The following is an 11,630-nucleotide window of genomic DNA, read 5'->3' as shown; positions in this document are numbered from 1 at the left end:
ACAATGGCTTTCCAGCAGAGCATATCCTTTCTCCTGATACCTCACATAGCATGCTTTATGTGAAATATCACAATGATATATAAATGATGAATATGGGGGTTACATGACATTGCCCCTAGGTATAGAGTGTCACAATAGTATACTTGGACTTTCAGAAAATCTTTGACAAGTTTCTTCACCAAAGGCTTTTAAGCAAACTAAGCAGTCATGGGAGAAGAGGGAAGAACCTCTCATTAATCAGTAACTGTTGAAAGACAGGAAACAGAGGGTCAGTTTTCACAGTGGAGAAAGGTAAACAGTGGGGTCACCCAAGAATGTGTATTTGGATTTGTGCTGTCCAACATATTTATAAATGCACTGGAAAAGGGGGTGAATAGTGTCAAAATTTGCAGACAAAACAAAATTATTCAAGATAGGTGAGTCCAAAGCTGATTGCAAAGTGTTGCAAAGGAATCTCACTAAATTGGGTGATTGGGCGACAAAATGGCAGATGAAATTTAATGCTGAGTGCCAAATAATGCATACTGGAAAAGATAATCCCAACTATACATACAGAATGATGGAGCCTAAATTAGCGGTTGTCACGCAAGAAAGAGATCTGAGAGTCACTGTGGATAGTTCTCTGAAAACAGTCATTCAGTGTGCAGTGGCAGCCAAAAAAGCCACTATATAAATCCATGATATGTCCACACCTTGAATACTGCATGCAGTTCTGGTTGCCCCATCTCAAAAAAGATATATTAGAATTTGAAAAGGTGCAGAGAAGGACAACAAAAATGATTAAGGGTATGGAACAGTTTCCATAAGAGGAGAGATTAAAAAACTGGGACTGTTCATTTTAGAAAAGAGATGAGTGTGTGGGGGGGTATGATAAAGAGTTTATAAAATCATGATTGGTGTGGAGCACATGAATAAGGAAGTGTTATTTACCGCTTTACATAACACCAGACCTAGGCTATCACGCAATAAAATTAATAGGTAGCAGGTTTGAAACAAACGTACTGTCAATGTGGGATTTTGTTAAGGCCAAAAAATATAACTGGGTTCAAAAAAGAATTAAATAAATACATGGAGGATAGATCCATCAATGGCTATTAGCCAAGATGGTCGGGGATGTAACCTCCTGCTCTGGGTGTCCCTAACCCTCCAACTGCCAGAAGCTGGGATTGGATGACCGGGAATAGACCACTCAAATTGCCCTGTTCTGTTCATTAACCCTGAAATATCAACCACTGGCCACTGTCAGAGGCACAGTACTGTGCTCAGTGGACCATTGGTCTGACCGAGTATGGCTGTTCTTATGTTCTGATATGGCCATGATTTTATGTGACTTACATGCTGATATGGCATGATTTGACATGTCCCTAAAGTCAGCAACACTTACAAATATTCTGATCAGAAAATTTAGTTTCCAATGTTTGAAAAATTTACTGATACCAAATTTCCTGGTTTTGAAATACAGCTACAGTCAAGGGTAATTTTTTTCCAAATCTGACAATCTAAATCTGCAATTTTCATTCATATATGTTATGTCCAGCTCTCTGAGAGCTTGCACACACTACCACTTATGTCAGTATAACTTATGTTGCTCAGAGGGGTGAATAAGGGACGCCCTGATTGACATAAGTTACACCAACCTAAGTGCCTATGTGGCCAGCATTATGTTGGCAGTAGAGCTTTTCCTGCCAATATAGCTACCTGTCTCTCACGGACATGGTTTTATTATGTTGATGGGAGAGCTCTCTTCTGTCATCATAGAGTGTCTTCACCTGACATGCTATAGCAGCACAGCTGCATCAGCGCAGCTGCACTGCTGTATCGCTTCTAGTGTAGACTAGTCCACGGATCTTGAAATTTCTCATTTTTATCTTCAGGTAGAGGGTCTGATTTTCATTTACACTGAGGCAGTGGTTCCCAAACTGGGGTTCGTGAACCCCTTGGTGTTTGCAAAATGTTACAAGGGGTTCGTGGGGAAAAAATTCCTGAATGGAGAAGAGAGCTGTCCCTAGGGATCCCGGGCAGCACGGGGCCAGCAGCCCGGAGCCTCTGAACTTCCAAGAGCTAAGCAGATCAAAGTAAGCATATCTATCACACTGAGGAGATGTAAACTTCAAGACTCCTTATAAGAAATGGAAAAGGAGGTGGATACTTTTTGCTGTTTTTAAAATTAAATAGGCAGCTAGAATTATTTTTTAAATTATTATGAAGAACAAGTTTAAGCTTTGTTGTAACGTGCACTGTTTGCCTGGACTGCTGAATACCTGAATGCTTGTGTAGGAGAAACTCTTTGAGTTGGCTTCTTAAATACCTTCATGCTGTTTCACATCTGATACTCCTTGATGAAATATAGGAGCCTTGTCTTATAACAGACTTATTTAAAATGATATAAGCTACGAAAGTGAGATCTTGGAAGAGCATTGCCGTTTTCATCATGTAATAAAACTATTGTAATGATAAATAATAATTAATAATAGTGTGTAATAAGCATGACATAAAAACAATTTTTATATTTTCAAGATCACTGCTTTTATAATTTATACTCAGGTAAAGGAGAAAATCCCTGGAAATATTCATTTTTAGGAGGGGTTCACGAGACTTGACATTTTAGTGAAAGGGGTTCACAGGTTATTAAAGTTTGGGAACCACTGCTCTAAGGCCACTTACACTGCTCAGACAGCCTAAAAGGGTCAAAAAGTAGGCATAAATTATATACACTCACTTTAAGGCCCCTTTACATTGCCAGAGAGGTGTAAGTTTCCTTGGTGTAAATGCAAATTGGACCTTTAATGTTTTGAATTCCTAGATCAACAAAGACATCAATGGAAATAGAGGATTATTTCTGGAGCCATACCTCTAACCTTGAGCCTAGTTGCTTCCCAAATAAAAGTCCTTAAAGGAAAACCAAGGATGCTGAAGATATGCTGTTTGTGATTTAGGAGGTCTCACTCTTGTCTTTGCATTAGCACTGAGCCAATTCCCCAGCCACTGTTATGGAAAACTGTGTTGCTGGAGGTATTGTTTTTCAGAAGAATCATAAATGCAAGGTCCTCACAACTTATAGTTACTGAAGATGCAACTTTTGAGGTCCTGGCCAAAATCTCATTCGAGTCATTTACTTTTCAAATAGCTAGACTTCTTTACCCTTTAATGTCTGGTGTATAAGTTACTCAGTGCAGTCCTAAACTGTTGTTCACTATTGTGTACTGTTGAAAAGTTGAAGTTTTTTACCTTGGTTATGGCTGCATTCCTGGGGTGACTGAATAGATTCCTTTGTACAACTTTTAAAAAGGTAACATTTTAAAGAATAAAAACTACAAAAATAGTCTTACACAAAACCACATACCCATCACATTAGAGAAACATATCACTGAAACCCGGGGGAGAGGGGAAATTATAAATATATCATTACACTGAAACACCCAAAAATGCAGTCATGGTGTGGCAGATATAAAAAACTAATTGCATTGAGAAACATTTTCCATATAGAAAGTAAAATATTATTAAAGCTAATGTTAGAATTATGTAATACACAGGTTGAAAAAAAAGTTTCTGTACATTATCCACAAATACAAAGTTTGTTTTTAAAAGTCATATGATATGTATAGTACATAATCAGCACTGACCTAAATTTAGGTGAATACATTTAAGAATACAGTTTAGATATTAGCATCCAAGTATTCACTTATGAGAAGTTGTGCAGAGAGTTGGTTGTGGAAAGCAAAATATATCAATGAGTGGAGATTGTCCCTCAGTAATTGAGAATTAGGGTAGGTTGTCCATTTAGAAAATACAATCTATCAGGGAAGTATTTCAGTTACTTTCCTTACTGTGCTTCTCATCGGCACTCCAGCTCATCCCTCCTGGTATCGCTGATGTCCAATGATGTGTTCTGTGTAGATGTCCCGCGACCATCTAATGGCATCCGACACCATGAGTTGTTGCATCAATATTAAAGCCTAATAAAGTCCAAAGAGGTGGTTGACTCAAAATTCAAAAATCAGGAAGATATTTTTAGGGATTTCATATGTATTAATTTTGTCATGATTGGCCCATAGTTGAAAAGTGGAAGGGACACATAGTAGTAAAAACATGTAACACCTTTGGAGGGGTTTGGGTCACAGAAACTCTCTCAAAACTGTCACTAGATGTGCTGGGATACCACTGAGAACTCCCCTGTCAGAGATGGCATCCCTCCACTCCCGTCTTGCTGAGTTAGACAGTTCAGTCTGCTACAACACAGACCAAGGGGTTTGGCCACGCCCCCCTGCAATTCACTGAAACTGAGATCCACTCAGCTCAGGGGTTTCCTAGTTAACAGAGACTTTCCCAGCACCCAGTATTCAGTCTTTCTGGGAGCCTAAAACCCAAATAAATTAGTTTTAGCCTATCTAAGGCTTATAGAGAGTAAACTCATAAATTGTCTGCCCTCTATAAAACTGATAGAGAGATATGCACAGCTGTTTTCTCCCCCAGGTATTAATTGCTTGCTCTGGGTTAATTAATAAACAAAAGTGATTTATTAAGTATAAAAAGTAGGATTTAATTGGTTCCAAGTAATAACAGACAGAACAAAGTAAGATACCAAGCAAAATAAAACAAAACACGCAAGTCTAAGCCTAATATAGTAGGAAACTGAATACAGGTAACTCTCACCCTCAGAGATGTCCCAATAAGCTTCTTTCACAGACTAGACTTCTTCCTAGTCTGGGCCCAATCCTTTTTCAGACCAATGTTGTGATTTATAGCATGGGTCCAGCAATCACTCACAGCCCTGTGTTACAGTCCTTTGTCCCAGTTTCCTTCAAGCATCTCTTTGGGGTGGAAAGACCATCTCTTGAGCCAGATAAAGACAAAATGGAGAGGCTTCCAGGGCCTTTTATCTTCTCAGCAGAAACCCCTTTGTTCTTCTGTGCAAAATCACTGCAACAAGATGAAGTTTGTAGCCACCTGGGCAAGTCACATGTCCATGAATGATTCAGCTTTTTACAGGTAGAGCAGCCATTGTTCACATGCTACCTTGCATCTGAGGAAGTGGGTATTCACCCACGAAAGCTCATGCTCCAAAACGTCTGTTAGTCTATAAGGTGCCACAGGATTCTTTGCTGCTTTTAAAGATCCAAACTAACACGGCTACCCCTCTGATACATGCTACCTTGAACGTTCCCAGGAAGGCTCCTCATATGTGGATTGGAGTCTCCCCAGGTCCATTGTCAGTTAAGTGTTTCTTGATTGGGCACTTAATCTGAAGAGTCCCTTCACAATAAGCTGGCCAAATGCTTCACTGGTACTACTTAGAATCAAACACACTGAGATACAAGTACATAGCCAATATTCATAACTTTAAATACAAAAATGGTACATGCATACAAATAGGATGAATATATTCTGTAGATCATAACCTTTGCAAAGATATGTTACAGGCATTTCTAGCATAAAACATATTCCAGTTATGTCATATTTACACTCATAAGCAGTGCCATAAGGGTGATCTGAAATACTACACTAAGCCTCCAAGGGACTCACCGCAGAACTACAGCAGTAATGGTGACAGAGGCCAAGGACTCTGTTTCCCAAATTGCCTCAATCCAGGGCAGAGAGAGAACTGGCAGCCACACTACTGGGAGCAATCATGAGCCAGGACTCAGAATAAAGGGTCTGACTTTACTTTCAGTGTGCTGTGCTTGGAATGTAGCAGGGAAAGGAGCTATTCAGCTGTGGAGGACTGTTATAACCTTAGTCCCAGATTTGGACCTTAGCGTCCAAAATATGGGGGTTAGCATGAAAACCTCCAAGCTTAATTACCAGCTTGGACCTGGTACTTGCTGCCACCACCCAAAAATTTAGAGTGTTTTGGGGCACTCTGGTCCCCCTGAAAAACCTTCCCTGGGGACCCCAAGACCCAAATCCCTTGAGTCTCACAACAAAGGGAAATAATCCTTTTTCCCTCCCCCCCTCCAGGTGCTCCTGGAGAGATACACAGACACAAGCTCTGTGAAACTACACAGAGTGACTCCCCCCTCTGTTCCCAATCCTGGAAACAAAAAGAACTTTCCTATTCCCCCAGAGGGAATGCAAAATCAGGCTAGCCAATTCAACACACACCGATCTCTCCTGATTTCTTCCTCCCACCAATTCCCTGGTGAGTACAGACTCAATTTCCCTGAAGTAAAGAAAAACACCAACAGGTCTTAAAAGAAAGCTTTATATAAAAAAGAAAGAAACAATACATACAAATGTTCTCTCTGTATTAAGGTGACACAACACAAGGTCGATTGCTTAAAAGAATATTGAATAAACAGCCTTATTCAAAAAGAATACAAATCAAAGCACTCCAGCACTTATATTCATGCAAATACCAAAGAAAAGAAACCATATAACTTACTATCTGATCTCTTTGTCCTTACACTTAGAAACAGAAGATTAGAAAACAGAACTACTTCTCCAAAGCTCAGAGAAAGCAGGCAGCCAGAAAACAAAGACCCCAGACACAAACTTCCCTCCACCCAAAGTTGAAAAAAATCCGGTTTCCTGATTGGTCCTCTGGTCAGGTGCTTTAGGTGAAAGAGACATTAACCCTTAGCTATCTGTTTATGACACGCCCCCCAAATTGCAGACAGTGGGGAAGCTCACTGGCGGCGATTTCCTTCTAGAACTTGAAAATAAACAGATTAATACAACACATGCACCTTTACATATACCCCTAAGTATATAACTAACAGACTTCTACATTTTAAGAACACTTTTTAACTGCTGAATTCTGGGAAACTCTCACGGGAGAGAGCATCAGCAACTTTGTTAGAAGCTCCTGTGATGTGTTGAATTTCAAAATCAAAATCTTGGAGAGCTAAACTCCAACGAAGAAGTTTCTTGTTGTTTCCCTTGGCAGTATGAAGCCACTTTAGTGCAGCATGGTCAGTTTGTAGTTTGAACCGCCGTCCCCAAACATATGGGCGTAGCTTTTCCAGGGCGTACACAATGGCATAGCATTCCTTTTCACTGACTGACCAGTGACTTTCCCTCTCAGACAGTTTCTTGCTGAGAAACACGACAGGATGGAAGTTGTGATCTGTTGCTTCCTGCATGAGCACTGCTCCTATACCACGCTCAGATGCATCCGTGGTTACTAGGAATGGTTTGTCAAAATCCGGGGCCCTGAGCACAGGGTCAGACATGAGCGTTGCCTTAAGTTGGGTAAAGGCCTTTTGACACTCATCAGTCCACTTAACTGCATTTGGCTGGGTCTTTTTGGTCAGGTCGGTCAATGGGGCAGCGATTTGGCTGTAGTGTGGTACAAATCGCCGGTAGTATCCGGCCAAGCCTAAGAAGGATTGGACCTGTTTCTTTGACCTTGGGACAGGCCACTTTTGGATAGCATCCACCTTGGCCTGTAGGGGGTTTATGGTTCCTCGACCCACCTGGTGCCCCAGGTAAGTCACTCTGTTTTGGCCTATTTGACACTTTTTGGCCTTAACAGTTAGTCCTGCCTGCCTGATGCGCTCAAAGACCTTTTCCAGGTGTAGTAGGTGTTCGGGCCAGGAGTCTGAAAAAATGGCCACATCATCGAGGTAGGCAACTGCAAATTCTCCCAGTCCAGCTAGTAGACCATCTACCAGCCTCTGGAAGGTGGCGGGTGCATTTCGAAGGCCGAAAGGAAGGACATTGAATTCATACACCCCCGCATGGGTGACGAATGCTGACCTCTCCTTGGCAGGTTCATCTAGCGGTACTTGCCAGTACCCCTTGGTTAAGTCTATTGTAGAGATGAACTGGGCACGTCCCAACTTCTCCAATAGCTCATCAGTGCGTGGCATTGGATAGTTGTCCGGACGAGTTACTGCATTTAGCTTACGGTAGTCCATGCAAAAGCGTATTTCCCCATCTGGTTTGGGTACCAGAACCACTGGAGATGCCCATGCACTGGTAGATGGGCAGATTATACCCATCTGTAGCATGTTCTGGATCTCCTGTTCTATAGCAGCTTGGGCATGAGGAGACACCCGGTAGGGTGGGGTTCTGATTGGGTGAGCATTACCTGTATCAATGGAGTGGTATGCCCGTTCAGTCCGTCCTGGGGTGGCTGAGAACAATGGGGCGAAGCTAGTGCACAGCTCCTTGATTTGTCGCCGCTGCAGACGTTCCAGGGTGGTTGAGAGGTTCACCTTTTCCACGCCACCGTCTTTTTTCCCGTCGTAGTAGACACCGTCAGGCCACTCAGCATCATCTCCCTGGACTGTAAACTGACAAACCTGTAAATCTCTGGAATAGAAGGCTTGAGAGAATTAACATGGTACACTTTAGGCTTTAGTGAGGAATTGGGAAATGCTATGAGGTAGTTTACAGTTCCCAGGCGCTCTTGGACCGTGAATGGCCCTTCCCATGATGCTTCCATCTTATGGGCCTGTTGCGCCTTCAAGACCATAACCTGGTCTCCTACCCTGAAAGAACGTTCTCTGGCATGTCTGTCATACCAGGCCTTTTGCTCTTTCTGAGCATCCTTTAGGTTCTCTCTAGCAAGGGCTAAAGAGTGTTGGAGGGTGCTTTGTAGGTTGCTTACAAAGTCCAGAATGTTAGTTCCTGGAGAAGGCGTAAACCCCTCCCATTGCTGCTTCACCAACTGTAATGGCCCCTTAACCTCGTGACCATACACAAGTTCAAATGGTGAAAACCCTAAACTGGGATGTGGTACAGCCCTGTAGGCAAACAGCAACTGCTGCAACACTAGGTCCCAATTATTGGAGAATTCATTGATGAATTTTCGTATCATGGCCCCCAAAGTTCCATTGAACCTTTCCACCAGGCCATTGGTTTGATGGTGGTACGGGGTGGCAACCAAGTGATTCACCCCATGAGTTTCCCACAGTTTTTCCATGGTCCCTGCCAGGAAATTAGACCCTGAATCTGTAAGGATGTCAGAGGGCCAACCTACCCTGGCAAAGATGTCTGTTAAGGCCAGGCACACAGTGTTAGCCCTGGTGTTGCCTAGAGCTACTGCTTCTGGCCATCGGGTAGCAAAGTCCACTAAAGTCAGTACGTACTGCTTTCCTCTGGGCGTCTTTTTTGGGAAAGGGCCCAGAATATCCACAGCTACTCGCTGAAATGGGACCTCAATTATGGGGAGTGGCTGGAGAGGGGCCTTGACCTGGTCTTGAGGCTTACCCACTCTTTGGCATACCTCACAAGACCGGACATACTTGGCAACATCCTTGCCCATCCCCTCCCAGTGGAAGGACTTCCCCAACCGATCCTTGGTTCTGTTCACCCCAGCATGGCCACTGGGATGATCATGGGCTAAGCTTAAGAGCTTCCCCCGGTACTTAGTTGGAACCACCAACTGTTTTTGCGGCTGCCATTCTTCCCGGTGTCCCCCAGAAAGAATTTCCTTGTATAAAAGTCCTTGGTCTATAACAAACCGGGATCGATTAGAAGAGCTGAGAGGCGGTGGGGTGCTCCGTGCCGCCGCCCAAGCTTTCTGAAGGCTGTCATCTGCTTCCTGCTCAGCCTGAAACTGTTCCCTTGAGGCTGGGGTCACCAGTTCTTCCTCAGACTGTGGACTTGGGCTTGGTCCCTCTGGAAGCGATGTAGGTGATGGGGTTGTTTCCGTTGCTGGTGACCCGCTCTCCGCTGGTGCACCTGAGGGTATTTCAGGCTCTGGCTGAGCCTTTTGGGTATGGCTGTCTGTTGCTTCTGCCAGTTGTGGCTCGCTGGCGCCCACTGGCGTTGAGTTTGAAGATGGGGTTGCAATTGCTGGTGCTGGTTGCTGTTCCAGTTCCGGGCCTGGGACTGGAGGTGCTGTGGCTGTTTCAGTGGTTGGCATGGAATCTGGATCCACTACCTCTGTCTGGGTCTCTGGTAACACAGACGGGGCGTCTGTGGACGGTTCAGGAACAGGAATGGGTCTGGAAGCTTGCCTGGTTTGGCTACGTGTAACCATTCCCACTCTCTTGGCCCGCCTCACCTGGTTGGCCAAGTCTTCCCCCAGTAGCATGGGGATAGGATAGTTGTCATAGACTGCAAAAGTCCACATTCCTGACCAGCCTTTGTACTGGACAGGCAGTTGAGCTGTAGGCAAGTCTACAGCTTGTGACATGAAGGGGTAAATTGTAACTTTGGCCTTTGAGTTGATGAATTTGGGGTCAACGAAGGATTGGTGGATAGCTGACACTTGTGCCCCCGTGTCTCTCCACGCAGTAACCTTCTTTCCGCCCACTCTCAAATTTTCCCTTCGCTCCAAGGGTATTTGAGAGGCATCCGGGCCTGGGGATCTTTGGTGTGATGGAGGTGTAATGAATTGCACTCGCATGGTGTTCTTGGGACAGTTGGCCTTGATATGTCCCAGTTGATTACACTTAAAGCATCTTCCGTCTGATGGCTCACTGGGCCGAGGTGAGTTACTGGAGACTGGTGAGGTGGAAGGGTAGGGTGTCTGTGGCTTTACTTGGGTGGTATGTGGGGTCTTTGGCTGTCCTCGGTTGTAGGGTTTATGGTCCGTGTGCCCCCTGGGGTAATCGTTCCCCTTGACAGTAGCTTTCTTGCTTTCTGCCAGTTCCATCCATTTGGCTCCAATCTCCCCCGCCTCAGCGAGATCTTTGGGTTTTCCATCTTGTATGTACCGTGTGATGTCTTCAGGAACACCATCCAAGAACTGCTCCATTTGTATGAGGAGGTTCAGTTCTTCCAAGGTTTGAATGTTGTTTCCTGTTATCCAGGCCTCATAGTTTTTTGCAATGTAGTAGGCGTGTTTGGGAAATGACACCTCTGGTTTCCACTTTTGGGTTCTGAAACGCCGACGGGCATGATCTGGGGTTATCCCCATCCTGTATCTGGCCTTGGTTTGAAAAAGTTTATAGTCATTCATTTGCTGCTTAGGCATTTCAGCTGCCACCTCTGCTAAAGGTCCACTGAGTTGTGGCCTTAATTCTACCATGTACTGGTCTTCGGGGATGCTGTACCCAAGACAGGCTCTTTCAAAATTTTCCAAGAAGGCCTCGGTGTCATCACCTGCCTTGTAGGTGGGAAATTTCCTGTGCTGTTGAGCAATAATTGGCGATGGGTTGTTAGGATTGGCTGGAGTGTGTTGCTTAGCCTTTTCTAATTCCATGGCCTGTTGGTGGGCTTCCCTTTGGAGTACTATCTGTCTTCTGTGGGCTGCCTCTTCTTCTGCTTGCTTCCTTCGGTGGGCCACCTCTTCTTCTTCTAGTTTTCTTTTGTGTGCTGCCTCTTTGGCTGCCTGTTCTCCTTGGTAGGCTGCCTGTTCTTTTTGGTAGGCTGCCTGTTCTCTTTGGTAGGCTGCCTGTCTGATCTGTTCTTCTCTTTCTTTCATCTCCATGTCTTTTTGTTTTATTTCCAGCTGTCGCCTGTGTTCAGCTTCTCTGAATTGGTCTTCGGCCTCAATTTTTGCCTTGGTAGACATGGTTCCTGTTTTCTTGTGTTGGGGTGCCCTCCGGTGTTTCTCTTCTGAACTGCAGGCTCTCTGTTGCCTCCTGAGGTCTGCCTAGCAACAGTGCCTTTAGCTAATCTTCAATGTTAAGTAAACCTGAAAAACCACTTTATTTGCATGTATATAGTGCTGGTATGACTCTCAATGGGAGTGCTATTGTGTGACAAAAGACTGTTAATAGTCTGGTAATGGC

Source organism: Gopherus evgoodei, chromosome 1, assembly GCF_007399415.2.
Source record: "Gopherus evgoodei ecotype Sinaloan lineage chromosome 1, rGopEvg1_v1.p, whole genome shotgun sequence".
Taxonomy (NCBI): Eukaryota; Metazoa; Chordata; order Testudines; family Testudinidae; genus Gopherus; species Gopherus evgoodei.
Note: the sequence above shows the minus strand (reverse complement) of the source record.